Source organism: Rhinolophus sinicus, linkage group LG04 (genome assembly GCF_036562045.2).
Source record: "Rhinolophus sinicus isolate RSC01 linkage group LG04, ASM3656204v1, whole genome shotgun sequence".
In the NCBI taxonomy this organism is placed as follows: Eukaryota; Metazoa; Chordata; class Mammalia; order Chiroptera; family Rhinolophidae; genus Rhinolophus; species Rhinolophus sinicus.
Genome location: NC_133754.1, coordinates 158,947,936 through 158,972,872, shown reverse-complemented (window position 1 = coordinate 158,972,872; position 24,937 = coordinate 158,947,936). Strand labels below are relative to the sequence as shown.

The following is a 24,937-nucleotide window of genomic DNA, read 5'->3' as shown; positions in this document are numbered from 1 at the left end:
GCCGCCTCCGCGGGCCCGGGAGGTCCCGGCCCGCCGCAGTGGGCGGTCCTGCTCCCACCCGGGCCCTGCCTCTGCCGGCCTTCCCGCCTGAGCACGCAGCGTCCGCCGAGTACCCACAGGGAGACTGAGTCCAGGAGAGGAAAGAGGCTCCCCAAGGTCACCCAGAGCCGCGGCGGTAGGGCCAGAACTGAAACCCAGAATAGTTCCCAAAAAGGAACCCCTTCTCACGCCTCCCTTCCCCTGGCTGTCCTACTTCCAAGGCCTTTCCAGGAGCACCCAGCTCCGCGGGACTCCGGGGGATGCAGATGAGCCCGACTTGCCACCCCACCTCCACCCCAGGAGCCTGGGCTGAGGGGAGATGAAAGACATGGGCCCAAATTTGGCACTACAGACCACCTCCCCTGCCTTTGCAAACTCCTTCGGTGCTGGGACCTTGGGCTCTTTTCGGCTTTCCTCTGGCCTCTCTAACCACTCTTTTTTGGGTCTCTTTGAGTGCTCCTCAGACCCCAAACCCTACAATGCTGGAGTGTCCTAGGACTCAGCCCTCTTCTGACTCCCGGGGCTATCTCGCCCACTTCTCTGGCTTTCTTCAGACCACCTCTCTATATCCATGCATGCCTCTGTCCAAGAACTCTTTTTATGGCTGAAATATCTACTCAGTACTTACCGTGTTTCCCCGAAAATAAGACCAGGTCTTATATTAATTGTTGTTCCAAAAGACGCATTAAGGCTTATGTTCAGGGGATATCATCCTGAAAAATCATGCTAGGGCATATTTTCCAGTTAGGTGTTATTTTCGGGGAAACACAGTAGGTCCCTGCCCTGTGTTAAACGTTAAAGACACAGTCTCGAATAAAGCACAACCCCTGCCCGGATGGAATGTACTGTTTAGTGGACTGTTAATACAGTGCAGTTCCCATAAAGGTAGTGTGAGCCCAGGGGGCCACGGGGGCCATGGCAGGTGCCGGCATTGGCTGAATGAGGGAAGATGCTTCCTGAAGAGGAGGCTCTGTAAACAGAAACCTGAAAGCCTAACGGGGTTGGCCAATGAACAGGAGGAGAGAGGAGAGAGACTTTCCAGGTAGAGGCCACAGGAGCAAAGATACAGGGATCCCAGTGAGGAAGGGGCAGGAGCTGAGAGCTGAAGCCTGAGAGTCAGCAGGGGCCATGAGGGAGTTTTGAGTAGGGAAGGGGCACGTTAGATCATTCTGGTGATGAAATGGAGCACAAGCATAAGCCTGTTCTTGATTTAAAAAAAGAAAAAATACCTCGATGAAGGAAGGTGCTCCAGCACCTACTGCCCCTGTAGCCTTCATTCCCAAATCCACGCCTCTATCCAAAAACTCTCCGGAGAGGCTCCATCTTTGAAAGACCTCCAAGGTATCTGTCCCCAAAAGCTCTTTTTCTCTCAATGCCCCAGCCCCTCTGCCACCCACACCCCTGGGGTGAGTTAGACCATCACTCCTTTTGGTCTGCTTCCCTCACCTGTCTCCACTCTAGATATAGTGTACAAAGTTCTCCTCCAGGATAAACATCATTAGGAGAAGTGGACAAAATGGAAAATGCTGACGCCATGATGGAAATAAAGGAAGCTTCTAAAAAATTAAGTGTTGTGCCTCTCCACACTATTTCTTACAACTGCATGCAAATCTACAATTATCTCTAAAGTCTAATTTTAAAAGTTGTGTTGTAGATAAAGATTATTAACCAAATTACTCTCCCTAATGCAGATGAAAGACCGAAGAGGGCACTTGTCAGAAAGGAAAATTGAAAACTCAACTCTCTTGTCCAGTGAGTACAAATTTAGCCCGTGGAATTTTGTCTGTTCCTTTCAATTTCCTAGCTGCCCATGCCAGAAGCATCTGCCCCTTCAGGTGCTTTAAGTATTTTTGTGTAAATAATTTTATCTTTGGCTTCTGAGTGCCCACTCTGGCCACTTTCTCATTTTGATTGTTCTTCTCTTCAGCTGTCCTTGTCTGGCTGGCTACTTAAATGCCGAGGTTCCTCATGTCCCCCTCGTGGTCTCTTTTCTCTCTTCATCCTATCCTCACTTAGTGATTCTATCGGCTGCATGGCTTCAGCCCAGACTTCTGTTTTCTAAACCCAGAGACATAACTGCCTGCTGTACGTCTCCTGAATGCCCCTCGGTGCCCTAGTCTCAAGAGAGCCAAAACCAAACTGATACCTTTCTTTTATCTTACCCCTCCGCATTGCTTCCATATCTTAACTGGTAGTGGCACTTAAACCAGAAACCAACGGGACATTCTAGGCTCTTCCGTCATACTCTACTGGTCATTAAGACCTGTCAACTCTGTCTCTGCAACATCTCATATACACGTCCCCTCCTCTTCATCCTGCTGTCCTTGCCTTGGAGACTCACCATTTCTTGGTGCAGCTGTAATAAACGCCTCCAAGCTTGCCTATTTGCAATTCTTCTGCCACATGCTGCCAGCGATCTTTTTAAAACCCAAATCTGACAAGTCACTTTCTGCTGAAGATAACTCCATTGTTCTTTCCTGACCTTGTGATAAAGTCCTAAGTCCTTAGCATGGTATGAAGCCCTGAGGGATCCGACCTGTTACTCTATTACTGCTGCAGTTCCATCTCTACCTCACCCCATACCTGCATACCAAATACCTTATGTTCCTAGGGCACCGTCATATTTTACAATAGTGAAAATAGCTATAATCTATTAACTTACTACTATGTGTCAGGTGCTGTGTTAAGTGTCTACCCACAACATTTCATGTAATGAAATGTACAGAGCATAGCACTGAAAAATAGACTCTTGAGCCAACCTGCCTGGGTTCAAATCCCAGTGCAAACACTTGTTAACTTGCATAATCTTTGGAAAGTTCCATAACCTCTCAATTCCAGGTTTCTTCCTCTGCAAAGGGTATATAATAAGAACATCTGCAACCTAGGGATGTCCTAAAAAGAGTTACTAGAATAACTCTAGTACTCATTACCTACTAGCAGTGTTCTTTACCCGCTAGCCAGCACGGTGAGTCCTGCTTATAGTCAGTATATGCAGTGAGGATCCGTAAGCTCCTTTTACAGAGAAGGAAACTGAGGCTCCAAAAGTAGTCATTTACCTAAGATTCCACAGTGTTAAAGGAACTGCACTGGGATTCATATGGGATTTAGAAATCCCATACTGCCAAATAGTTTGCATAAGATTTCACCTCGCTCTGAGAGCCTTCCTCATTTCCTCACCTTTACCACATGCTTGTTCCTCATTTAAATCCTGGTCAAAAATGTCTTCACCTCTCTGAGGTCGTCCCAGTCCCTCCTTTGTGCCTGTGCGGTACTCGGTTTATTCTTCAAATAAAGCACCAAGCACATCACATCATAATGATTTATTTACATGTTTGTCTTCTTGAGATCTCCTTGAGAAAGGCCATATCTGATTTATTTTTGTCTTCCTAGAACTCCATAGATATTTGTTGAATGAATGAATAAATCAATGAATAAAAAATATATAAGATTCTCAAAAGAGTTTTACCCTAGCAGCTGTCATTTCAATGTAGATCACTTTTAATTGCTGTTTTTGTCACTCTGAAGTCATTTTTTGGTGAGTGGAAAGCATCAAATGATCCAATATTAATAGAGAGCAAGATACAGCAAGCCAAAAATTTCTCATATTGCTCTCTGGTCATGCCTTGTTCCTCTCAGATGTGTCTCCTTTTTTAGTGACACTATGTAATAACCCATAATGAGAAGCTGTGTTACATCCTAATGAGACTTCCTGACTAAAACATCTGAGGTTTGAATTTATTTCCCATAAGTACCATTTGAGCTAAAAGTTTGCTTTCTCTATGGCATGAGTGTGCCATTTGTCATCTGCTAAAGTGCCCATACCTTCTCCTTATCTGTATTAATCTCCTTTGCATTCAAATACTTCTGAGAGCTGACTTAATAGTTAGCTTTTCTATACAATTTCCTTCTTAGAATGCCAAACTCTTCCTGAACTTCATATCTATTGTTCCCAAAATAGAATAGTTTACTGCTTCAAATTTCAGTTTTACTGTCTGCAGTGATTTTAGGACACGTTTCTGCTCTTCTTCAGAATGATCAAATTCCATAGGCTAAAAAAAAAACCCCAAACCCTGACCCTGTCACTTTGTATGTAGTGTTTTTAAATTAGATGTTAGAAACATTTATTGTGTATACCAGAACACAAGTAAACTGGCAATTTTAATACCTTCACGTCAAATTAATGAGAAGCAGTGCAGGTGAAAAAAAGAACACTGGTCTGAGAAACAGGGGGTGGGAGTTAGGGGGTGGGGTTCTAATACTCTTCTGCCACTTGTCCAAGTCCCCTCACTCTTCAGGCCACAGAAGAAAGGAGGAATGGGACAGAATGACCTTCAAGGTCTCTTTCAGAAATAAAATGACATGATTCCTTAATGGTCCCCCATTCAACATTGGTCCTTTTTTCGACATTGTTGAGTGAGTACCTACCATGGGCTTATGCCTTTTGAAGTGTAGTGATTTAAATATAAATCCAGACTGGATGGGGAGTATGGAGTAGTTTGGTTAAGAGAGTATTATTATGCCACATAAGCTGATTACATGTTTTTAATGTTTATGATCTACTTAATACTGAACTACAATAAAGGCAGTTTCATTGAGACTTTGGTGAGCCACGACTCATGGACCACTGGAGTATTCTAGGAAGACCTTTAGGAATAATCCTGTCTGAGATGCATGCCAGCTGCTTATAGAAAAGCAGTGCCCTAGAGTTGCAGGACCTAGTTCTGTCCCTACCTTTCTGCATGGCTATGGGAAAGTCACATCCCCTCTCTGGGCCATAGTTTACTCTTCTGTGAGAGGAAGAATGAGACCTAATGACAACCAAGGTTTCTTGAGCTCTCAACAGAATGATTCTTGGAGATTAAGGAAGCTAACGTATTATGTAGTCAGAAAGAGAGGTTCTGCTGTTGTCTGCAAAAGAAACTGTGTGCTTATCATGAGGATTGTATTACCTTTTCAGGACAAGTAAAGTGTTGCTTTACAGAGAGAAATGATAACACAAAAACAGCATGTTCTTACTCCCAAGTTTCTAGGATACACAAGCAGAATGTCACTGCTCACTTGTCCAGTTCACTCACTATACAATACTAAGAATAGGGAATTGGGCTAGAAAGTCCATTATCTGAATATTAGTAAAGACACCTCAGTATCTCAGTACTCTCCAAGTCTTGTTTGATCCCTTATTACAGTCATTCTCCCAATGACCTAATTTTAGTTTTGGGGGAAGGGTGGAAGTTTGGAAAACATGTCTCCTTTCTGGATTGCTTCTGTAGCTCTCATGTAAGCCTTGTCTGCTTAACTTCTTTTCCTGCTCCTAAACACATTCTCTGCTCCTTGATAAAACTGGTATTCCAATATTTCTAATGCAATAGACTTAATGACTTGGTTGGAAACAGAGGGAAAGGCTGGGATATTCGCCTAGATTTGGGAATGGTTATCACAATTTTTATAAAATATTTGAGCTCTTTATGTCTCCCATCACACAAGGTTTTTTTAAATTATCTCATTCCTCAGGTGATAAATCCTTCAGTGTTCTGAGGGGTAGTTTTGAAAATATAGGCGTAACTTTAGCATCTTTTACTCTTTCCTTTTATCTCTTTTTAAATTCTCTTTTCCACTGTTGGTTCAGCTTTGGGGAGATCAGCTCCAAAGACATGCCCTTGAGGTTGTGGCCAGTGTCTTGCATGGCCCTGTCTTGGTTTTTCCACTATGGCTGCTCTAATTTCCACAGGCTCGATTCTGCTCTGAATCTGCAGGGTGACTGCAGCTTCATACTACTGCTCTTGTCCCCACAGCCTGAGGGGCAGATGCCACCTTCTCTCCATCACCGCTTTCTTTAGATAAACCTTGGAAAACTTGGAATATTAGCAATGAAGAAAGAATAACCGAAAGGGTAAAAATATTAGTTAATATATTATCATTTTCCTCTTGAGTTTTTAATTGTATGTTTGGTAGTGGAAGTAAAAATCATAATATTGTTAGATGTTCTCAATGTATATAGAGGTGATATTCAAGACAATTATATTAAAAAAGGGTAAAGGGAACCTAAATGCACATTTTACTTGGAGTGGTAAAATGTCAGCATCAGTAGGCTATAATAATTTATGTATGTATAGTTTAACACTTGACCAACAACTAAAAACTATACAAAGAGATACACTCAAAAACACTATAGGCCATTCAAATTAGAATTCTAAAAAAATACTTAAGTAATTCACAGGATAAAGGCAGGAAAAAAGAAAGAGAGGAACAGAAAATAGGAAACAGAGAAAATAAATAATAAAATGTAAGGCTTAAGTCCTAACATTCAATAATTACATTAAATGTAAGTAGTCTAAACACACCAATTAAAAAATTGAGATTGGCAGAATGGATTTCTAAAAACATATCCTGGTGAAATTTCTGTATTCCAAGAATAAAGAGAATGTGTTATGAGCTTCCAGGCAATGTAAATTGCTTACTTATAAAGGAAAGAGAACCTCCTTAATTATTTTGTGGACCCCACAAACTATCCTTGTTAAAATTTATTGAGCCCTGATATTTGCTAGGCACTGTTCTAAGCAGTTTATGTTCTCATTTTAACAATTCTATGAGGTATGTATCATTAGTATTCCTATTTTATAGGTAATGAAACTAAGGTTAAATTTTTCAAGATCACTTAATTAGTAAGTGCCAGAGCTTAGCTTCAAACCTACATTGCCTAATGAAAGAAGCTGAAGAATGCGTACAGGTTAGCTACCTGGATAGGAGGGAAGACAGAGCTCCCAGACGGAGAGAGCAGCCCAGGGAAAGGTTCTGAGGCTAGGAAGCAATACCTGTTATATGCTGGGTTTTTAATACATACTATTAATTACCATAGTAGAACTCCAACAAGCAGGTAATAAGGTGGCCATTTTATAGACTCAGCAAGTTTAAGTAACTTTCTCAAAATAATCCAGCTAGTAGGTGATGGAGCCAGAATTTAAATCTGGGTCAGCCACCATCCACCATTAGAACAACAGGTTGGAAAGACCTTTAGAACCTATTTCCCATGGTGGTTGCCTTTGTCACCCCAATAGTTTCCCTGTAAATGACACAGCAATTAAAACCTTAAAGAGAAAAGGATCTGTCTCAGCTTTCTGTGTGCGTTTGATCAAGCCAGCCCTGGGTCTGAGTGTCTTCATCTATAAAACAGAGAATTGGGCTATATCAGTGTTTTTCTAACTTTGGCAGAGGGGAGACCAGTGGAAACTTTTGTTCCATTCACATCCTATTAAACAGAAGCCCAATCTAGAAGACAGGTCAAGGCAGAGTCAACCTCACTGGAGGGGACTGGGGGATTGTAGGGACGGTGCTAGCCTGGACCCTCTTCAGTTAAAACACTACTTTGTGATGCTAAATTCTGGAAATAGTACATGGAGCGTCCCCAGGAACAGGAGTCTTGGAAGCCTTCTCTCCCATCTCCAGTGCAGGCTAGGGAGAGAGATGGATGACCTAGATTTTCTTTAAAAAACAAGGCTTTATTCATGTTTTGTTACTATGTACTGTGAACTGCGACGTTGTGTTCAGTCTTGTCTTTGAATCAGAGAGACGTTCTGGGAAGGAGCTGGGCTGTGGAGTCAGACGTGGCTTGAATCCCAGCTCTAGCCCTTGCTCGCTTTGTGACCTTGGACAACTAATATAACCTTTCTGCTTTCTCATCATAACAAAAAGATAATACTGACCTTGAAGGGTGTTGTAAGGATTCGATTGAATCATAAAGACAAAGTACCTAATGCATGATCAGGGGTATTTTAGACTTTCTGTAAAAGACAGCTGTTATTATGCACTTTGGAACTCCCAGATCTTGACTGGTTAAGTTTGCCTTTTCTTTCACCATTTGTGGAGCTTGGGTCTTAATTCTTTTTTCCCCTTTTTCATGCAGATTTATTGACATGAAAAGAGATGACACTTTTTGCAAAGGAATGCTGAAGGTACTGTAAATTTAAGGTGGTGAATTATGAAAAACCACATACTTATTAATGACACTGGAGATATGACGTATTTTCTTAGTCTGGACCCTGATGGATGGCTGTTACACATGCTGATTACCTTGAAACCGAACAACAAGAGCATTCACCAAAATAATCCATTATGAAAACATACATTATTTTTTCAAAAATAAAAGATGCTTTTATGATCCTACTCCTGACAGGCAAGGATATAACCTGACTTTACAGACTCTCTGTCTTAAAATAAGTGATGTCTTGTGCATCATCATGTAGCTGGGGGCATAGCCTGACCTGACAGGGCCTAGGAGATCTAGGAGTGTGCTTGACTAGAGGCCAAAGTCATGGAAGATTTCTTATAATGGACTGTGAATTCCTGCCACTTCCCATGAAGCTTAATGGGGGAACATTTCAGAGCATATGGTACTTTTGTCAACTGATACTAATGTGTCCATTAGTGTGGATCCAGAGGGAATTTAAGTCTATGCCTAGAGAATGGACACTTGGGGAACAGAAATAGCTACATATATCCCTCACCTCTTCCACAACTCTCTTCTGTTCAGCCTTCCCCTCTTCTTTCAGTTCTACCAGGAAGAGATGTATAATCAGGGGTGTGCCATTCATTAACGGCATCTGCACTAGCCACACCTGAACCATAATCCCTTAAGGCACAATACCTTGATGTCCTTCAAAGCCAGGCAATATCTCATTTGACCCTCACAATACTTCTCTGAGATAGGTATAATTATCCCATTTCACGGATGAGGAAAACAGACGAATACAATAATTAAATTATTTGATGGGAGGTCAGAGGTAAATGGCAGAGCTATGCTTAGTCCAATGCAACGGCTCAACCCCATGCTGGATGTGTAGAGGCATTTACTTGGCCTGATTGGATTCCATAAAATGCTCTTTGTTTGCCCTAATCAAGATGTGGCCCAAATTAGGTATATGCAAATTTATTCATTCCAGTAACATTGACTGGGATCCTATGGGAAAGGCACTGTGCTAGGAGGAAGGTAGCGCCCTGGGAAGTGTGGGGGCTTTGGAGTCATGCAGCACATGTATGTATGAACTTCCTGGTCTTACTAAGTGTTCATTAAGTGATAGTTATCATTAGTGAGAAGTGCTCTGCGGGACACAGAGGTGAATCAGGCATAGTTCTGACCCTTAAAAGAGTCTAAAATTTAAATAAATTATATGACCATCTGAGAAAAATAAAAGAGCTGAATCCCTATCTTACTTCCTGTATCTTACTATTTATTCCTAGGTAACATCCAAATTAATCAAATATTTAAGTGGTACTAGAAGAAAATATAAGTACTATTTAAGTGGTACTAGAAGAAAACCATAAAAGTACTAGAAGAAAATATGAGATAATCTTGGCACAGAGAAAGTCATAAGCATTAAATAGAAGATGAGTAGATATTATTATATAAAAATAAAAAACCCTTCATGGGAGAAAACACTATACACATAGTCAAAAGGTACATGAAAGCGAGGGGGAAATTTGCTATACATATGACAAACAAGGGGATAATATTCTATATAGTTTCTAAAAATTAATGATTAAAAGACCAACAACTGAGTAGAAAAATAGGCAAAAGATAGGAATAGATAATTTATAGTAAAGCAATTATAAATGACTCTACACATTTATAGAAATGCTCAACCTCATTCATAAGAGAAATTCAAATAAAGGCACCACTGAGATATTATGTGTTGCCCATCATAATGGCAAAAATCAAAAAGTTTTGTAATACACTGTGTTGTTGAAGATGTGGAGAAACAAACTCTTATAAATTGGTACAATCTCTGTGAAAAGCAATTTGGCAATATCTATGAAAATTTTTTAAATGTGTACCAGTAGCAAAACAATTTAAACAACCTAAATGTCCATCATTGAAGAACAAAGAAATTATAGCACATCCACTTAATGGAAGGCCATGTAACCATAAAAAAGAAAAATGGGTAATACTGATTGAGGACAGTTTTCATGATACTGTATATTGTTAAATTTTTTTTAAAACAAGGCACAGAATCATGAATATTATGTGCTGCCACTTGTATTTTTTAAAAGGGAAGGAAGTAGTTCTTTAAGAATATACATAAAACTGATAACTGCTTGATTTGGGAACTAGAACTAAAAAGTTGAAGGACAAGAATGAAAGTGTGACTTTACACATGTACTTTTAGTGTCTTCTGAATTTTGAATTGGGTAATGGTATTAAATATTTTTTAATTTTAATTTTGCACAGTAATTCCAATTCTAGGAATTAACTCTACAGATATATTTATATATGTGTTCCATATGTACAGAGATGTTCAATGCAGTGTTTACAATAGCAAAGATTGGAGACATCCTAAATGCTCACTGATAGAGAAGAGCTTAATAAATTACAGTACAGACAGACATACAAAGAGTTGCATACATTCATTAAAAAGAATAAGGAAAAAAATAAGTTGGTAGCACTATATGGAGTAATAGAGAATAATCTTAAACAGTTTTGAATGGAAAAAGACTACATGTAGAATAGTCTCTATCATGTGCTTATAGTATGCTTGTATATAGCCTATAGAAAACTATAAACCGTTTCAGGAAAAATATAAGAATATTGGTTGCTGGGGGGTGGGGTGGGCAGAGAGACTGGGGGAGAGATACACATGGGAAGACAACTTCCTTTTCACTGTATATCCCTCTGTAGCTTTTGAATGTTTTACTATGTGCAAATATTACCTAATCAACAAACAATTTTAAACACATTCTGTTAAAAAATACCGTTTCCCCAAAAATAAGACTTAGTCGGACAATCAGCTCTAATGTGTCTTTTGAAGCAAAAATTAATATAAATCCGGTATTATATATTATATTATATTATATTATATTATATTATATTATATTATATTAGCCCAGTCTTATAGTAAAATACGACCAGGTCTTACATTAATTTTTGCTCCAAAAGACTCATTAGAGCTGATTGTCCGGCTAGGTCTTATTTTCGGGGAAACACGGTTGGGGACTTTCTGTATTGAGTTGAAATTTGCCTCCCTGTGGGTTCTGCCTGTTGATTCAGGTTCTAGCTACAGGGTCACACATAAACTAGATTTAACCCCTCTCCTGCTAGGTGCTCTTGAGATATTTGAATACTCTGAGTCTTCACTTCTCCGGCCAAGCTCCCTCGGACATTATTTGTGGTAGGAGAGGTCCTTCCTCATCTCGGTCTCCATCTTTGGACCCTTTTGGGTCCTGGGATTTCTTGGAAAGAGCATTACCCAGAGCTGAGCACTGCTTTTCATGCAATGTAGAGGTTGCTGTCATCCCTCCACTGCTGCTGCGGCCTTCTTCCTTCTGGGGTTTCTACCATGGATGGGGGAGAGTTAAGCCAGTCGAAATGGCAAGATCACATCATCCCCGAGGCGCCTCTGCCTCCTGACTGCTGAGGCGAGGCTGGCCAAATGGTTTTCCTTTCTTCTGGGAGGGGGCAGTGGTCATCTTGTATCTTGTTTTCTGCTACCTGCAGCAGAATCTGGATTCAGAGCGGCTGCAGGAGGGGGTGCTTTAGGACACAAGGTAACCTGCTTGAAAACATGAATTCAGGAAACACTTAAGAATGTGAGAAATGCCATAGTGGTTTGGTGGTGAGGGACAATGTTCATGAGAGCAACCCCCTGTGGTGTTGGGGAAGAGCAAGGTGAATCCGCAACTGGCTAGACGTGCTCACACACACTCTACTTTTCCTACCCATTGTGGCCCTTCTTCCTTTATAAGGAAGTATTTGAGCAGCTCTGGGAAGGGCCAGGTGGACCTCCCCGGCCTCTCTCAGCGCTTCTACTCTGGATACCAGCATGAATTTATCTTAGCCCTTCTTGGGCCTTTCTTTTCTTTTCAAATATATTGCCTTTTCCCCTGTGATTATAAAAATGATATACATCCATGGTATAAAATTTAGAAAATATGGAAAAGTTTAGAAAAGAAAACCCATACTCTTACCACATACCACCATTTTTTTCTATTTACATTTATTTCGTTTCTTACACCACTGACTGTCTGACGTACAATTTTGTATTCTGTTCTTTTGACTGGTTATTATAGCCTCCTGCTTTTCCAGGTTAACTGTTTTCAAAAGCGTGATTGGTAATGCTTCAAAATACTCTTTCATGAGATGCACTGTAATTTACTTAATCATTGACCTATTTTTAAACATTTTATTTCCAATTTCCCTAAACAATGCTGTGATGAACATCTTTGTACAGAAAGCAACATATGCCTCCTTGATACTCTGTGAGTTACTGATGGGAAGGCAACATTTCACAGACTATAGTCTCTGGAGCAACTAGTCTGTGGATGGTTGGATATAGCGACTCACCATTATCAGAAAAACAAATGCAAGCAAGTTTCTGTTTGTCTCATGGTGTGCCTCCCTCACAGTTTATGGTAAGCATTTTAAGATTGCTCACAAACCGCCCTGCAACTTTAAGAATCTGGACCCAAATCAGCAAAAGGAGCCTGTCCAGCAAACCCAGAAAAGTATGGGGACCCTCCTTCCATGGGGCTTCAGCTTCTGCAGGGGCTAGTGCAACATTAGCCCCCTCCATTCATGAGGGCATGCTCCTAGGTGTTGTGTGAAGCGACAGCTTTATATCAAACACTCCAGAGGCTGTTTCATTCTGCAGTGAACTGCAGCTGTCCTCTGGTCCAGAACGGCATTATTTCAGAGGGGAAAAATCAGACACGTAAGGGAAAATGATGGCTGTTGTCAACTCACTGGAGGCCCATGTGGTACAAGACAAATTAGATTTGTTCTGTGTACCTCACTGGGCAGAGCCGCAACCACTGCAGCCAGATGGCTGGGAAGCAGCTCTGGAATGAACAGAAACAAGAACTTTAGGAGTTAAGTCAGGCTTCTGTGTTCCCCAGTGCCCGTTTCATGATGGGGCACATAGAAAAAGTCATCTCTTGCCTCCTGAGCCTTGATCTCAGACACTCATGGCCAGGCTCTGAGGGAGTGGGCTTCGCTAGGGTTCCTCCTGTCCTAGACTGGGTACTAGTGCCTGACTTTACCGCCAATGAGAGCAATACTGGCCCCCATCAAATGTGGTGTAGTAGACACAACACAGTATTTTCTGTAGAGAGGAGCAACTTGATCAGTACCCAGTTCTACACAAACCTGAGTCCCCAAGAATCCTTGACTCCTCTGTTTCCTTGCCTTATACATCCAATCACTAGTTTTATCAACTCTACCCCTAAAATATGCCTTGCAGCCATTCCCCCTTTTCCATCACACTGCCACCACCCTGATAAAGGTCCTCATTCCTGCTTACCTGAAGCTCTAGTACAACGTCCTAGCTGGTTTCCCCACCTCCCATTTTACCCGTCCTGGGCCATCTACCACACTGCTGCTGGAGTGCTTACCAAAACACAGCTCTAATTTTACCACTCCCCTGCCCAAAACCTTTTAGTAACTCACTCATTCATCCATTCACATTCATTCATTCAACAAACAGGCTGATGACCAACTCTGTGTGCTCAGCACTGGGAATGCAATAGTAAATATAGCAGATACTGCTCTGATTTCATAATGCTTACCATATGTTGTCCACTGAATTCTGCCTGGCATTCCTGACCCTCCACAGTATGGCCCAACCCACTATTCTAATCTTCTCACCTATCGCCTCCTGTGCCTTGGGCTCTGGACAGACCAAACCACGCAGTATCTCAAATGTGGCCCACACATTCCTGTCTCCCTGGCCAGGTCAATGCTGGGCCCTCTCTTTAGTCTCTGTCCCCCTCCCTGTCTCACATATGCCTAAATCTTATCCATCTTTCAAGGCCGGTGCTAACACAACCTTTTCCATGAAGTCTTCCTTGATTTTCTCTATGCCTTTCCCCAACTGGGGTGGACATAATCTCCTTCTTCACTGACTCCCACAGTTCTTTACCATACCCATCCTCTGGCATTTAAGGTGTTCACCTGTGAAGTCCACATGGGCAGCACTTCCTAGGCCAAAGCTCTGGAAGGTCAGAGTCCATAGCAGCTGAACGGGGCCTGAGGATCCAAGCACCTGTGCTTTTTAGACTCCATATTTGGTTTATTTTGCCTCCCTCTCCTCTCATCTGTGCACAGGGCTCCAAATGACATCTAAGGAAGCACCTCATGGAGGCAATGTTCTCTGGAAACATTGGAAAGGGGGCTTCTTCTGAACCTGAGAAAGTGAGTGGCAGATCGGATAGGTACAGGAATTTTACTCTACTAGTAATACTATGTAACTTAACAGGTAGGTCATAAAAAGCAATGTGGCTTCCACCCGGCTCTCTCTCTTTGTCTCTCTCTCTCTGTCTGTCTCTCTCTGTCTCTGTCTCTGTCTCTCTCTCTGTCTCTGTCTCTGTCTCTCTCTCTCTGTCTCTGTTTCTCTCTCTCTCTCTCTCAGACATTTGTCCTTGGAACTAAGCCACTATGCTGTGAGAAACCTCAGGCCACATGGAGAGACACTGAGGCCTTTAGTCCTCAACTTGCCTAAACTCCCAGGCGACAGCCAGCACCAACTTGCCAGCGATCTTGAAAGTGGATCCTCTAGTCCTCAACTGAGTCACCTCGCTGATGCCACGTGGAGCTCATGAGCCTTTCCTGCTGAGCCCCATCTGAATGGCAGACGTGGAAACAAAATGTGTGATAGTCACTGTTTGAAGCCACTATGTCCTGGGGAGTTTTGTGACACAGGCCCAGAAAATCAGAACACCTTCATCTCACAGGTGAGGCAGCTGTGCTTCAGAGACACGAAGTGACTCTTCTCTCCTGATGACTTCTGATTATTCTGTACCACTTACCCATGCTCAGAACCATAAGTGAGCTTTAAACTCTCAGAGATTCAAGTTTACCAATCAAGCACATATCTCAAATCTCCTTTACCATGATAAAACAATTTCTTAACTATTTCTGTATTCTTTTTAATAGCTTCGTTTTGATCGGCCATTTAATATCTCATTCTAGGAAGCGTTGAGAATTCAAATATAGTGTGTTACTGGGACATAGTGGTCCAGACCAATTGAAGTACAAGATATAAATGATGTTAACATTAGCCAGGAACGGCTGGCTTGGGGACAGCCCCCAGAGTGATAATTTCTAAAACAATTTCTATTTCATTACCTATTCGCTTCATTAAGAAGTGGGATTATTTTCCTTCACATGAGTAACATACCCCTAAACATAAACGACAAAAGCCAATTTGTTCTTAAGAGATTAGAGTTAAAGCAAACTCAATGGATTTTATCTATAACATTTATATAACATGCCCTTCAGTTCAGATGTTTGTCTGAGACCAACTTAAAAACCTTGAACTCTAGGCTTTGCTCTTCTTCTCGCTAACTTGGAGATTTTGGGAATGTTAGTTAAATTCATGAGGACTCTATCCACGTTTGTAAAATAAGGGGATTTGACCTGCATGCATGTAAAGTAGCTCACTCTCCCAAATATGAATATTTTCTATCTGCTTTGCCTGCTTCACACATTGGCTGTGTAGAAATACCTTACAAGGAAGTGCTCTACACAATTCAAAGGATGGTCTTCACCACCATCATTACCCATCCCAAGACCCAGAGCCAGGTCAGCTCCACGGAAGGGAACCCTGAAGCAACAACAACTGTGTGATACCTGTGGAGGATTTGTAGAGCTAGGAGAGCAGATGGCGTGGGAGAAGGTCAGATGGCATGGGAGAAGGTCAGAGGGCGCTGTCTCTCTTGATCTGCTTGCCAGCACAGTGCTCTAAAGACAATGCTCACTTTCATTAGCTTCCTCCTGTGTGGAATCTAGTGCAGCGCTGCCTGAGATAGGTTTCCCCGAGCCATTGGCAATCTTAGTGAAATCCCAGTGAAACTGCAGCCAGATTGAATTTTAAGAAGTACCTGATAAGATCATACCCACAAAAAATTTTTTAAGTAATGTCTTCTAGAATAACCCTGTAGCCCAGTTCATGCTTCAGTTTGCCCACCTGTGAAATGAAAGGATTTGATAATATGATGTGCGAGGTTCCTCTGGGCCCTACAATGCCGTATACTTGTACCTACACCATCCATTCCCTCCACAGACAGCTTGCTGTGTGACTCTCAGACAGCCACATTCCTGAGACACTTGAACAATACTGCTCTAATAATCTTTGTCCAAATTATGCAAAGAATCTTTTGCCTCAGATATTTTTTGAGATGGGGAGAGAGGGTATACGATATTTTTCTTTCCTAGAGACAGATGGAGAGTTTTGTTCAATTGTTCACTTTTCTATTAGATTTTGACACTGAATTTTCTTCCCAACATAAAAAAAAAAATTAAAAAACATAAGTTTTAGAAAGGTTCACAAAAGTAACACAGAATTTTCATTAAGGAAGAAAATGTTTGCCTATTTGTCTTTAAATTAGTAAGAAGGCAGAGACATGAAAGTATTTTTGACTATACTTAGAAATCTTAAACTGCCTTAGGTGTCATCTAATCCAACTGCCTGCTTTTTCAGATGAGGTCTGAAGAGAGAAGTAAGGCAGCATCTGCTCATTGTCTACCCAGTATCCATTCTGCACGTCCTCTTTACTGGCACAGCCCAGGCATTATGCCCAACTGAAACTACATTTCTTAGCCTGCCCGGATTCAGATAAAGGTGCCCATTAGGGTTTAAGAAGAAGTCATGGGAAGAGATTCCCAGGAAAGCGCTTTAATGGAGTGCTCCTTTTTGCCCTTTCCTTCTTCCTGTGCCTGGGATGTGATTATGATAGCTGGAGCTTTAGCAGCCATTGGGACCATGAGGTGACCTTGAAGATGGAAAACTATGCTAAAGACTGTGGAACTGAAAAGGTAAAAAGCAATCGATCGGTAAGAAATAAAGAATATACGTTGTAATTGCTAGAGTAGCCACTGAAATAATAATAAAAGATGTGTAATTAAGAAGTTTAAATAGGGAAAAATAGAATAAAAAACAGTTCATTAATTCAAAATAAGGCAAATGATGATAGGAAAAAGAATATTAAGAAGGGGGGACAATGGAAAACAAATAGTAAGATGGTGGCTATACACTCAGATAAATGATGAATGTAACTATCTGCTAGAGCGCCAGCTGTCATATCCCCACATTGGCCCAAGATTGGACAATCTGAGCCTCAGTAACAACAATGAGGGCACTGGATTGAAACTCATCCAATATGTTTAAATCCATGAATTCATCATGATGTATTAAGACAAACCTATTTGGTCCCCTTTGGAGGATGCTAGGGAACCAATTCATTATCTTGAAAGCTGGTAAATAATGAAGAAGAATTCAAATATTTCTCCTGTCTTTCCTATATGAACCAGACCCAGTGGTGTGCTTGTGAATGTTTAACAACTGGCTCTCTGGGGCGAATGCCCTGATTTGTATCATTTGCCAATTTTTATGGTGTAAATACCCCTACCATGGTCAATTTCAAGCTACCAATGTGATATCAGTGAATATGAGCTTGGGAAGAGATTGGCTCTCATAAGCTGGCTGACTGTATCTCTGAGTAAAACAATAGTCAGGGAAGGGAAACGTCTCTCTATCAAAAGTATTCCAACTTGTAAGTGAATAAAAAAATGATAGAATTAGAATATCACCATTTTGCAACTTCTAGTGAATTAGAGGATCTTGGCACTGAGTACCCATAGCTGCTAACATCACATGAGGAGACATAACCAAACATTATGTGCCCCCTGATGAAAGAATGCCATGCCACTTAGGGCTTTGCCAGTGGGATCAAACCTAAGTCTATAGAGTCTCTGTATCCTGCTGTCAGTTTTATAGGAAATCCAAGTACAGGGGAATATGTTGAATTGCATCTAGAGTGTGCAAGAAGCAAATCCAGGCTGTTGGGAAACTCGACAGGTCAAATGGTCCAGGTTCTTCAACAGATCAATTGTGGAAAAGAGATAGGGTGGCTAGTAGATTAAGAGATTTAAGTGACATAAAATTGTTAATGAGGAAGATTAAAATATAGTTTCTAGTGATACAGAGTTGGGTGATAAAATTATTTTTTAAAATGCAGGGAAATGATGGTTCTAAAGTCAGGAGAGTGATAACTTTCAGAGGAATGGAGTTGAGACCATAGATGGGGGGGGGGGGCCTCGGTTGGCTTGCAGAGTTCTATTTCTTGACCTAGGTTATAGGAATTCGTTATCTATAACCCTTATAAGAACTCACTAAAATACATATTTGTTTGTAGTTTTCTGTATCTATGTATGATTTTGCGATAAAAAGAGGTTAAAACGGAAGCCAGATGAAAATAGCGCATACTAATGATTTCATTTAACAAAGTTCAAAACCAGACAAAACTAATCTATGTGTGTTAGAAGTCAAGATAGTAGCCAGCCTTGGGTAGGGCTCGTGTCGGAAAGGAGGCACGAGAGGGCTTCTGGGTAATGTTGTGTATTTTATTGGGTTGCGGGGTCACACAGATGAGTTCACTTTGTGAAAATACATTAGAGAAAATTAATCCATTATGTGTTAATGCCACTGTTATTTTGGATTTTCAGTTATTTGCCGCTGAATGTAATCCAGAGTCCCCTGAGGAGTTAATTACAGGGTGTCCTCCCCCCACCACTATCACTGTGATGCTGCCTGCTCTGTGGCCTTAATGACTAAGCACAGCACCAGTCTCCTGTCCAGGAAGCAGAGGGCCCTGAGCACCAAGCCCTCCGCTGCCTCTGAGAGTCACTCAGTCATTCCATGAGTATTTACTTAGCCCTGACTTCTAGAGTCACAGAGATGAGTCACAGAGTAGCCAGCCATTCCTCATGGATTCAGGAGTTCATATAAGGAAATGTGAAATTATTTTAAACTGTGTTGTTCAAAGACCTCAATATTAAGGTGCACATTAGAAATTCCTTTGAGTTTAGCGCTAAGAAAATAATGTGTCTCTTCTGACAAACCGACATGCTTCCCTTTATCAGTTAATGAAAGCTATCGAATTCACCACACATTTCTTTCTGCCTGGGCTGCCACGAAAATCTGAGTTACATTTAATGCTAAACAACAGCAACTTTTTCTGGCTGATAGCAACAAATCCCACAGCTTTACCGTCTATCCTACTGACTTCCAAATCTCTGTTTTGTACCCAATACTCTTTCCTAAATTTCTGGCCACTTAAACTTCTCCATAGGACCCACAAAACTGCAGTCTGATGACAACCACACCCTCTGGCCTCCTCTCTCATCACTCACACACGCACCCTCTTTGCTGGTCACAAAGATTTCCTTGTCATTTCTCAAATGTACCTTGCACTTTGGGTTCTAAGCACTTTCTTTTAATATATATGTTTTTTAAAAACAGCTTTATTGAGGTATAATTTACATACACAAAATTCACCCATTATAAGTGTACCCTAAGTGCTTTCGAATGTGCTGTTTGTCCTCTTTTTGCACTTAGCGATTTCCTATTCTTCAAGACCCAGGCGACGTGACCTCCTCTGTGAAGTCACACCCAACAAACCCAGACATTGTTCCCTTCTGTGGAAGCTTATGTTTGCCTCTGTTATGGCATTTAGCATGTTACATTATTTTTCTTTGTTGACATTTATGTTTTGTCCACTAGAATGTGAGCTCCTTGAGGGTAGGCTGTATACCTAAGGCCTTGTCCACCCACTACACTAGCTTTCAGAACATTAATTGTTGCCCCAAAGTAGTCCAGCTGCCCAGAGGAAGCTGCTCCTCCCAGCACTGAATAACCTAGGGGCCTCCAGACCCGGAGAAGCTCTACAAAGAACCAAGCAAATCCCTTCTGCTTGAGTTTGTCAGAATGCCTAACCAGGGTGCACACTGCCCATGAACTTGAATTCCAGACAGGGGTTATAAGAGAGTTTAAGACTTCAGGAAAGGGTATGGGTGAAAGCCTGACATAGAATGGCTTCTAAGGAACACCCACAGTGCCAACAATGCACCATGTTTCTTTGGATCTAAGGCACCATCCATTGTAAGATGCATTCCAATCTCAGAGGTAAAAAGACGTGCTTCTTAGAGCCTATGGAGTATGGTAAACGGCTTGCTGCGTACCTCATGGAGAAGCAAAGACAGGGCAGTTTATCCTCCACTTTGAAAAGGTTACACAGCAGTGACCACCATGTCCCCATGTCTGCCCTGAGAATTTTAAGACATGTTTAAAAGGCACTAAGCTATAAACTGAATATAAAGAGGTCTAACAGAGCTCTGATTTTTCCTATGAGGACCACTTCTGTGTTTAGGACACATCAGGTATCAATTCTTTTTCCATACAAAGAGAATGGTGAGTGGCCCTGCCTTGCTAGTGCCCTGGGCATGTGCGTACTGTGCCTACAGTGGGCCATGGGGCCCTCGAGGAAGGGAAGGATGGGGCTGTGACTCAGTCCCTCGCTGGGGCTGTGACTCAATCCCTCTGGGGCTGTGACTCAATCTCTCTGGGGCTGTGACTCAATCCCTCACTATAAGAGCAGCCACACAACGCTCTGAGACCAAACATCTGTCAACTGATGGCCTGGAGCAGAGTGCCGACCTCATCTGCCTCAGTTGCCTCCATGTGCTTTGCAAGTGCTTCTTCAATCGTTTCCTCTCCAGAAACAAGGCTGTGTGTCCAATGGTCTCAAACTTGAGAACGCCTCACAATCACCTGGAGGGCTTGTTAAACGACAGATGCCTGGGCCCCACCCCAGAGTTGCTGATGCAGTAAGAATTTGCATTTCTACCGTGTTTCCCTGAAAATAAGCCCTACCCTGAAAATAAGCCCCAGTTAAGCTCGTCAGCCAGACAGACGGACACATTTAGTACGTTATGCCAATGTTCCAAAAGAAGATGATATGACTGTATTTGAATAAATGTAGATTGTTGTACATAAAAAAAAAAAGACATCCCCTGAAAATACGCCCTAATGCGTCTTTTGGGGCAAAAATATAATATAAGAGCCGGTCTTATTTTCGGGGAAACACTGTAGCAAGTTTCCAGGTGCTGGTCATGTTGCTGGTTCAGGGACCACACATTTAGAACCATTGACTAGTCTAAAGTACTCATTTTACAGAGAAGAACCTGTAGTGCTGAGAAGGGAAGGGGCTTGCCAAGGATCACACACTAAAATTATGGTCAAGTTTGGCCCGGACCTAAGTCCCTTCTCATTATGGTATATGACTGTGGACCCCCTCGGGTTGCTACATTAGTTGTCAACCCAGAGAAGAGTGGTAAAGGGCCTGGTGAGCGCTTCGTTCCTACAAAACTTGTTTTACATTTAAATTTTAAATATAGTTGCTAAGAATCGAATGAGACTCTTTGGGTCATTAGGTTGATTACTGAAACACTCCCATCCAATCTAAGCTATAATTTCTGTTTGCTTTTAAAACTTGCTTTCTCCTCCCTCACCCTTTCTTTTTGTCTGTCCTTTTTTCTCTGTATCTACATTCTTCAGAGCAATTTGCAGTAAGATTTCCCCAAAGACTAACATGTTTACAAGTTCTCTTTTGTCTTGAGTCCAAGCGTCTTCCTTCACATTTTCCAGTAAAACTCCATCCCGCGGCCCCATCCATTATCACAGAAGCTGGAGGAAGACGAGTAGGACTGGAAGGAAGCTTGGGGGCACCCAGCCTCGCAACAGAAAAACACTGCCGAAAGCTTTCTGTGTGCAAACCCAAATTCACAGGACGTCGGTGTAAAGATATACTCGTACATCGTCCAAGGCATGTTACTCTGAAAATTTTCTTTGTCTAACAAAGATTTTCTGAAGTGTCTACTATGTGCAAAGGAACATGTCTCATTAGTCATTGGGGTCTGCCGGTAATGGGTTTTCCTTTCTGGCTGAGCTTATCCTGCTGTTAAGTGTCATTCTATGTCACCGGCCTATTCCTGAGCACCCACTATGCATCCTATTCAGTGTTCAATAAATGTATGTTGAATTGAGCTAAGTTTAAGCTTGGTTGGACCCTGCGAATCACTCTTAGGAAACCTCTCAATCTTCCCCTTACTTTGTAGCCAGAAGAGGCTATTGTCTTCCCAGCCGAAATCTGGCAACTTTATCATAATACCTGAGTACCTATCCTCCTCCACCCCACAGCCCCAAATTAAAGAGATGGGGAGTAACTAACTTAGGGGAAGGCATGATGAAATCAAATTGAGTTATTTAAAATGGAAACGCAGTGATGAGTGGAGAGGACCCGACGTCTTAAAAGTCTTGTGGACAGCGACGTGGGAGGTTGCCAGAGATAGGGAGAGTAAGAAATAAAATTCAATCAGGAGAGTTATTATTTCAGAAATTGAAGAAGGTAAAGAAAGAAAAAGAAAAACTTAAAAGAAGGGGAGCATGGAGTTCTTTTGGGGATTTCATGTGGCCCTTGAGCGAGGAAGCAGCAAGACTAGAGAAAATTCCATAATTGGGGCAATTGCTGTAAAGAAATTGAGCAGGAATTGAGAGGGCCTTGAAGACTGTAGTTTCAAACTGGAGTTGAAAGAGTGGAGAGTGAAAGAACAATGCTTCTTTGGGACTGTCTGTGCTGAAATAAACAACTCTTGGAAAATGTTAGAAAAACTGGATTAGCAAAGGTGGCCTGGTAGATGGAGAAACTGACGATGACTATAAAAGCCCCATTCTCTGTGCATCTCTGTTACATCAGAGGGAATGAAGACACATATAGCCACCTCTCTGCATAGGATTTCTCTCAAGATCTTCACTCTTCGGCAAAGCAATATCTGTGCTCTAAACCAGTGCTTCTCAAATTTCTAAGTGCACACAAATCCTCTCGGGGCCTTGCTAAAACACTGTTTTCAGGGCCACCCTGATTCTGAATCGTAGGTCTTTGGTGAGGCCCATAATTTGCATTTTTAACAAGTTCCAAGGTGACGCTGATGCTATGTATTGATCTGCAGACCACACTTTGAGTAGCACAGCTCACACAGCCAGCTTACTGGGGAGGAGCATTCTGGGTCTGGAGGGACAGAGCTGGGGACACAAAGAGGTGTCCTTGTTGGATGAGAATGCCCCTTCACCCCCGGATGGCTTCAGGGTGAAAACCTCCCACCCCAATTATCTTGGCTCCATGCTCCACGTCTACAACTCCTTGAGCTACTCATGCGTTTCGTCCAGGTCCTTCAGCTCTGGAAGCAATTATATCAACGGGCTCCTGGGACAGGGGACAGCAGACCCCCTAGGCATTTAGGAACTGTCCAGGATTCAGGAGAGATTCATTCATGCTGATGTCTGGCACCAGCACATGGGGAGCACTCCTGAGAGTGCAGGGGTCTCCCTATGCTTGCAGCAGCAAGCAACACACAGGACGTCCCTCAGATGACTTCCCAGCAGGCAGCTCTCTGCCTGCGTTTCATCTAAGTACTTCAGCAAACTCAGAGACCTGAACGCAGAATCACAAGGATGAGCGCTGGAACCAGCCTCACATCTCATTTAGGGCCTATCCCTAAGGGCCCGACCAAGAAAAGCAATTACAATACAAGAACTGAGTCTTTTCACATGTGGGATTTAGAGATTTCATACAAGCTTGGAAGAGCTTTTCATTTTTCAAACTGCTTTCCCTTCCACGTCACAGTTGTGTGCAGCAGTTTTCAGCTGTGAAAAGAAACTAGTACGTTCAGGTAAGAAATCCCCCGTCCAGACCTGGGAGACTTGGTCAAAGCAACTGATGATGTCTCACTCTAAGAACAAATAAAGGAACTTCCCCTTGATGGAGTGAAGTGTAATAGTTTCCAATTATTTTAATTCTGAGTGGTGGTCATTTTTTTCCTGATGGGTTATTAGAGAGATGGAATATGTTGGAGAAGGTAAAAAATCCCACAGCCACAAAGCTGATGGAAAGAGATTGTGCATGAGTCATGGGAGAAAAGGTGTATGTGCTCAGAAATCAAGTTAATTCAGTCACAAACGTTGATCGCGCAGCCCCCGGGGCCAGACACTGCTGGTAGGGTGGAGAGCACCCATACTAAAGAGGCAGGATCCCAGATGATAATAACAATCCTCCACATCTTTCTAGTCACTCGTACCAAAAGTTAATTTAAAAAACAGGTTTACAACTGTTATCTCACTTTTTCAGAATTACCTTACAGAGTAGGTACAGCAGGAATGAATATCATCATTCTACAGATAAACTGTGATTTAACGGTAAAATGATGTGCCCACGCCTAGCCCTCACCTTTCGTTATTTAGATTTTATTACTAGCTTTTATTCTCAAGTGTGTGACAACTATCATATTGGAATCAGGGTTCATGATGAAACCCCTCTGTTGGAAATCCCTAGGATTTAAGAAGCTCTAAGACACTAAATGCTATCGAACATATGGCATAATTTAGCACTTAACGTTGGTTATCCAGCATTTGTTCCCTCATATACATTTCTGCCCATATTTCCCCTGTTCTGTGCTGGGAGAGGCCCGCCTGTATAACTGCATTACCTAGTCACTTTGTCAGTTGAGTATGGCTAATGAAGGGAACCAGCAAACCAAAGGGCAGCAGCGGAGAAAGGTAAGGGTTTTTCTTTCCTGCTCCCTTGACTGTCCTGCCTAGACCACAGCACCTCATGGCTCCAGCTCTCATTGGAAGCTGGTCATACTATTTCCTCCCCTTGCCCCTTCAGGGTGCTAACAGCTTCCCACTCTTGCTAACCTCTGCGAACCTCACCACGCCTTATTGTTTCCCTTAACCCCACCCAACACCTTTGCAAATAGTGCCTTCATTACAATTTCTTGAGCCACCTCAATTAGCCATAGCCTGTTACTGGATAGAATTTTATTTATTGAATACATGTCATGGTGCACAATTCTAACTACGTCATTCCTGCGATGGCTTCCAAGTGGCTATAGCATGAAGTTCAAAGTCCTCAGCCTAGCAGGCAGGCCTCTCACCTGTGTGCCCAGCCTTATCTGCAACTCCCCTACATGTATCTGTGCTCTCTATTCCCCAACCCCTCACCAAAATGTCTGCTCTTTGTT

The 24,937-nt window shown here is 42.1% G+C and overlaps 1 protein-coding gene and 1 long non-coding RNA gene across 3 annotated transcripts in view; one reads left to right on the top strand and one right to left on the bottom strand.

Moving 5' to 3' along the window:
• FRMPD1 (FERM and PDZ domain containing 1) overlaps nucleotides 1-24,937 on the bottom strand; it is a 114,034-nt gene that overhangs the window by 72,379 nt on the left and 16,718 nt on the right. The gene's annotated exons all lie outside the window — the stretch shown is intronic.
• Nucleotides 47-23,516, top strand: LOC141571155 (uncharacterized). Of its 2 annotated transcripts, XR_012495855.1 has the most exons (5): nucleotides 47-175; nucleotides 1,731-1,791; nucleotides 7,940-7,988; nucleotides 16,503-16,837; nucleotides 21,507-23,516. It is a non-coding gene; the product is annotated as an uncharacterized LOC141571155 (long non-coding RNA). The 2 variants fall into 2 exon arrangements; XR_012495854.1 differs by lacking the exon at nucleotides 21,507-23,516 and having other exon boundaries at nucleotides 16,503-18,133.